Source organism: Etheostoma cragini, chromosome 8 (assembly GCF_013103735.1).
Source record: "Etheostoma cragini isolate CJK2018 chromosome 8, CSU_Ecrag_1.0, whole genome shotgun sequence".
Lineage (NCBI taxonomy): Eukaryota > Metazoa > Chordata > Actinopteri > Perciformes > Percidae > Etheostoma > Etheostoma cragini.
In genome coordinates, this window is record NC_048414.1 from 22,159,655 (window position 1) to 22,166,286 (window position 6,632).

General features: G+C 38.8%; 1 protein-coding gene and 1 long non-coding RNA gene across 2 annotated transcripts in view; both read left to right on the plus strand.

The window, feature by feature from the left end:
- The window catches only part of LOC117949148, a 4,940-nt gene extending 1,709 nt beyond the window's left edge, over positions 1-3,231 (plus strand). Inside the window, exons 2-3 of the long non-coding RNA XR_004657634.1 lie at positions 388-392; positions 3,220-3,231. This is a non-coding gene — a long non-coding RNA (uncharacterized LOC117949148). The remainder of the gene's footprint in view (positions 1-387; positions 393-3,219) is intronic.
- Positions 1-6,632, plus strand: part of necab2 (N-terminal EF-hand calcium binding protein 2) — a 140,552-nt gene that overhangs the window by 61,754 nt on the left and 72,166 nt on the right. The window lies entirely within an intron of this gene.

The window sequence follows — 6,632 nt, forward strand, 5'->3', positions numbered from 1 at the left end:
ATTTCATCAGTGTCCCATATCAAAACCAACAACAATATACAAGTGCATGAACAATGAACAGGAATTAATCACAAATGATTACAATAATACACTCAAAATGCAATAATGAATGGGTACAACATGAACACAGGATTTAGGAAACGTCTGCTCATTTTCAGCCCCAAAGTGGATCAGCTGTTGGGTTTCTTCCTGCGTCCCTGTGTGATACAGGGCGGTATATGTAAAGCACGTAGCTATGTATCATAGACCGTTAATATTAACGTTTATCTATACAGTCTATGCGATGTGTACAGTCCCTTCAAGGCAGAGAAATGCGGGACTGTTGGGCAAATCAACGTAAGCGTTAGCGATTAGCTTTAGCATTACAAGACAGCGATTTAAAAAAAGTTTCAGTTAGGAACATGGTTTCAAGTATATATGCACAGGACTGTATAGACCACAAAACAAGACTGTTGTAACTTTTAAATCAATTATTTAAGTCGAAAGTACTTACATTTGTGTGTCTCTCTGGTCAATGCGGCAGACATTGTTGAAAGTGTGTTTTCAAGTGAGGTCGCGTCCACACTCGGTTCCTAGGGCTATACACCCCTTGGTCCATCCCCTACCCCTAGGTATTGGGACAGAACTAGGTCCCGCGTGAACGCGCAAAAACTAGGGTAAGGGGTAAGGGGAAGGGGTAAGACGAAGGATTGGGATTCAGCCTTACTTGTAGCCTACACACTTTAAGACAGTATGTCTTCATGTTTGATGTTCCAAGAGAGAGGTTTTTTGAATGGCTGCTAAAAGATTACTTTGAAACACGTAATGCTATCTTGGGTAACGGCTGGGTTTGCTTCACCAAATCCCTGTAAATTAGTAGGATAGCATCCAAGACCGGTTTCCACACAGTGAGGAACGACTACACAGTTGGTGAGTTACATATGGGGCTTTTCTTTTGTCAATTCAAGCTGTGCTGGCCAATGAAGAAGTTTATTTTTCTTCAAAATAGCAAGACAAAGGACAACAACACTTCGTCTAACAGCTCACTGTGGCTGGGAATACATGTGTTAACAACGTGGGTCATAAATGATTTAACAACTCAATTAAAACAGTAGAAAAACCAACATGATAGTTTGCAAAATCATTGTATTTGATTACAAAATAGACCTGGTACATTGGACCCAATTAAAATGGATAAGTAGTTTGAGTGACTAGTCACCAGAATGAAGAACAAAGACACACTTACATAAGCCCTTAAACACCACAGCATAGACAATCAGCACCAAAGATGTGAAACATAAAAAAATAAACTCACAGAATGCATTACAAATGTACTGTATGTTCCACATTTGACCTTTTTAGGCTAGATTTTGATTCAACGTTGGAGCTGATGTGTCTCATCTGGATCATAATTACCGATTTTGTATTCACACATCGCCAGACCTCACTCCACAGTGCTGCGGAGGAAGGTCTCACGACTCCACACACATTTCTGGGATAGGAGAAAAAAAAGGCTCTGGGTTGTTTGCATTTCTTTAAACCATTCACAATCATCTTGGATGATGCTAAGCTCTATAAATCACGTTTTTTTAATCTTAGAATTGATATCCGTAACCTGAGCTCTTTAAATTAGCTGGACAGGTGGTTAAACCTTATTTGCTACCAGTGTTTTACCATGTATTTTGTCCATAGCAAATCCCTGCAAATTGGTCCCAAAACATCCCAGTTAGAGAATAAATACCATAAACCTATTATTTATGCATCTTTACATCATTAATCGAAAGAACCGAGCAAACTTGTGCAAGCAGAACTTCTATTGATCCAGACTACAGCTCTCATTACACTTCTTCACAACAAATAGCTGACAAATAATTATTTACCTTTATTGATAGTTACAGTATTTCTCCACTTGCTTGCTCATACAGTAAAGCGCTGTATTCAAATTGGTTGTTAAAAGGCACAGTTTTCACAGTTCTGTTTATCCATGCAGGTTAGTGTCCTGCTAATGGATTGGTACATGTCTCCGGAGGAGCAGCAGCAGGTGGTCAGTCATATTAGTCCACCATTAGTGCTCGGCCACACACTCCCACAGCGGTGTACACACATGGCTGAACTCTCTCTGGCCACTGAGTGTTGCAGCTGGGATATCGTCCTCACACAAGGAAGCTAAGATGGTCCATACAGAGGAGATTATAGGAGAAACAGGCTAAGAGTGTGTGTATGCGCCTGTTCCTTTGTATGTGTGTGTAGTCAGTGAGATTTCTTTATAGCTCCTTTAACAGATACAAAATCACCACCCAATCATCTAGGCAGTCGAAAATCAAGAAAAGATGACACAAAAACTACAATAATCATAACTTCATTCAATTTTTTTTTATTTTTTTTCTTCTAGAATTGTTTTGGCATTTTGCAGTAATTGTTTAATAGATATTGATTTCAATGTACATGTATAAAATGAAAGTGCAATGGAGTCTGGAAGTGAGGGGAAGAACATTGCAATAAAGTATAATAAAATAATAATGATCAAGCCCATACAACTAAATAGTAACAAAATAGACAAACTAAACACCAAATAAACATACAGTGAGGAAAATAAGTATTTGAACACCCTGCTATTTTGCAAGTTCGCCCACTTAGAAATCATGGAGGGTCTGAAATTGTCTTCGTAGGTGCATGTCCACTGTGACAGACATAATCTAAAAAAAGAAATCCAGAAATCACACTGTACGATTTTTTAAAACTATTTATTTGTCTGACACAGCTGAAAATAAGTATTTGAACACTTACTGAACACCATCATACACGTCTCTCCCCAGCACAAAGCTTCATAGGAGCCCTCCAGAAAGCGTAAGCAACTTCAACACAGGGTTGACCGGATTAAAGTCACAGCAGGAGCAGATAAATAAAGGCAGAGGCAAAAAAAAAGGTTTTTAGTTATTTAGATACGCTAACCAAATGCCAAATTTATGTCTGAATAAAAATGTTTCCAGCTGTTTCATAAAAGCATCACATGAGTCTAGGGATCGCAATGATAATAGGAGTGTGTGATGATACTGGGGACGAGGCTTGAAAAGGGTTTAATGGTGGGTTGGAGGGACATCCAGCAAAATTCTGATTTGGCATATATGGTTGGAGGAGATATGTGAAATAATGATGAGGTAATTCATGCAGGTCTCTAAAAGTTAGAACCACTTGTTTATATTACATTACATGTCAGTTAGATGATGCTTTTATCCAAAGCGACAGACAAATGCTATTATGCTAAAGGCGGCATGCCTCTAGAGCAACTAGAGGTTAAGTGTCTTGCACAGTGACACATTGGTTGATGTGTCACAGAGGGATTTGAACCCTGATCTCTCTCACCAAAGGTATGTGTCATATCCACTCACCACTCACAGTTTAAAATCAATAAGACAATGTAATTGGAAGCCTGTAAAGTGAGAATAGATTTAATATTCTAGATAAAAGCCGCTGCAGGTTTAAAACGGTTCAGGGAAGAAAAACAGCATTACAAAAACCTAAATGAGAGAAAATGATACACTTAACAAAGCCACGGGACTGTGAGAGAGTTTGATGTTACTGAGGGAGATCAAAAACAACTAAAAAAATCCCAATTGGATGGCATTCAACAAATATGATGCTCTAAAAGAGATAGCTTTCTCTTTTTGAGATGTCTGCTGCTCGTGATAATTCCCTGCATACTGCTAAAATGGTGCTACTTAGAGACATATTGACTGGGGTTGCTAGGATACCATTTTAATTGGTTGATGTGTGAAGCTGAAGCAGGGTTGTGGGGGGTTTTGGAGGTAGCGGGCCAGCCTTGGAGCTTCACATGTGCTTTCCAACACATCAGACCTCTGTTTTCCTAGCAGATAGAGAGTTCACTGTAGAGAGAGACAAGGTTGGCTCTGCAGAGACTTGTGAAATGAAAAATTGATACCTCTCAGCTGTGAAATGAAAGAAACACCACCACTGAAAAGCAACACATCTTCTTACAGCAGACAATTCCTGCAACAAATCAACTTTTAATAGTTGCACTGCCAAAAAAGCTCAAACCAATGTAAAGTAAAACAAATTCAAAAAATAAGCAGCACACCTTAAAATAGGCTGAAATGTGGTTGTTGTTGCATCATCAGTGCTACATGGATTTACATGGTAAAACTTAATTCCAATGACCAGGAGCAGAATGGGACAAAGATTTGTCCTTGGCAATTTTGTCCCTTACCGGCTCAATCCAGAAATGGACATTATTTGCTTTATAATTGAAAAACAGGCTCACGTGAGATTATGGCACCAACAGCATTAGGTGCACCATTCATAAAACCTTAAATAAACCACCATGGCACCATCTTAGAATAGAATGGAAATGTTTCCATATTTAGACATATTATGTTAAACACCCAAAACACCAAAGTACGAAGACATTGCGGACCAGACGCAAGGTTTTATTTTGCCGTAAAGCCATACAGTCTTGCATATTTTTCTCAAACTAGTGTTTGATAAAAATGATATTATATTATATTATATCCTTTCTGCGTTATTCTCTTCGTTGTCGGCTTCATTGCCTTTCACTGACTTTTAAAAAATAAGCAAATGTTTTTTGAAAATATGTTTGTATCTCTTTTCGGTGTTGTAGTTTGTAGACAATCCCAAAGTACTCCTTGCAGTATCAACACAGGAACTAAACCCAGCTGAGTCAGCAGAACTTTAGTGCATTTGTTTCACATCTACAGCAGTCAGATTCACTGTGTTCACTGGGAAGGAATAACTGCACATGGGTAGGCACTTCTAATGACATTTTAAACATGTTTAGAGGCTAAAAACACGTTTAACAATTGCCATGTTTAAGCCTGTTGGGTGCTAACTCTAGCAGGAGGATAACACGGTGTAGCCAGGACCGATTGGTTTTGTTTTTCTCTTAACAGACAGCACTCCAGATTTAAAACAACAGAGAAACGTGTTGGAATCAACCGGAATTCTCCTTTATAGTGGACCTATTATTACATACATTACACATTACATCTTTTACTGCATGTAGCTACATGCGGCAATGTTAACACCGCAGTAGCTTTAAATAACACTCAAGTAGTTCCTGCCTACCCAGAGCAGATGACCAATCACAGAAGGCCGTCTCTGTGTTACGTGACACAGAGCCAAGAGTAGAAGAAACTGGAAACGTTTTAGCTCATGGGGATTTCTTTGAAATACGTTTACCTCATTATTTGAAGAAAATATGGACAAAAATATTTGTTTACCTTTAAAGTTACATTGAGTAATGTTTTGAGTTGATAAGCCCCAAAAACTTTGTTCTTTCACAAATATGTGCTCTTCCATGTGTAATTACTTCCACCAACTAATCAAAGTATTCTCATACGCGTGGACTCTGCCATTCAGAATACATCCGAGCAAGTCCCTCGAATGGCGGCAGCCGTGTTCTTTAAAATACATTAGCCAAAGAGGGACATACCTCCGCTTATCGCACTTTAACACTCAGTGGCATTGTGACGAATGCCACGGGAAGATTACATGCAGCTGCGAGCAGATTTGAAAGCCTGTTGAGGATGGAGGATCACACCTATTCTCTCATGGAGTCACCAAGGAAACGAAAAAGAGAATCAAAATGAAAAAGTGACAGGCCAAGCAACAACACCAAAGTTAATATTGGAGTGGCTTTTCCAAGATGGAAAGAGCTCATGTGGAGCAAGGACTTAAAAGGGACATCGAAGGGGCGTGCTTTCTTCTCGACAGATTTGTGTAAATTCAAAGTTTTACAGCTGTTTGATTTCTCTGGCAGACAACTCACGTCCTGCAGTTGTAACACCGCTGGAACAACTGCGTAATACTAAGAGCTAATTTCGGTTTCATTGACATTGTTCATACCACTCAGAAACAGTAAATATATTAAAAACACCAACCTTAGTTGCTTCACTCCTTTGTGTTTGAAGAGTGGAGAGTGTCTCTTTAGTTTTTCTTTGCCTAGGATGTCTCACCGATCCTTTGCCACCGGCCCGTCTTTTGTTTTTTCTCTACCTTTAACAATTAAGGATTTTTTTCTGAGTTAGGGACTTCCCATTGACCTAATTGTATTCAAAATTAGTTCATCTAATTTCTAATTGCATAAATACTGTAAAACCAATCATGTACTAACTCATATTTTCTTGTTGCCTCATGATCCAACTGTCTCATTTTATTTATTTCTCATATCACATACAAACATAACATATTTTTTGTCAAAGCTTGAGTCTGTGGTATTTTTCTGAAAATATAACCACTTTAATATTATGTAACTGGTTTGAACTGCATAGTGTCTTTTGAATATTTGTATATTCTTGTATTTTTAACAACAGTCAATGCTTAATGTCCAATGTGATTTATTTGTGAAATTCAGTGCTCAAATATTCAGAAGAAAAAGTTACTGGAAGGTTCCTTAAACGCTGAGTGACATTATCAGCCCACACCCTTGTCACCACCCGCCCTCCACAAAGCTTCTTTATCTCCATCTGAAACACTGAAGATGGACTAATTGCCCCTAACTAGACCAACCTCTGTAATCACTGATTACCACCTACAATCCCCTGTAATCAGCCAACGGCATTTCATGACAAAAGACTGTGTGTGCGTGTGCGCGTGCGTGTGCGTGTGTGTGTGTGTGT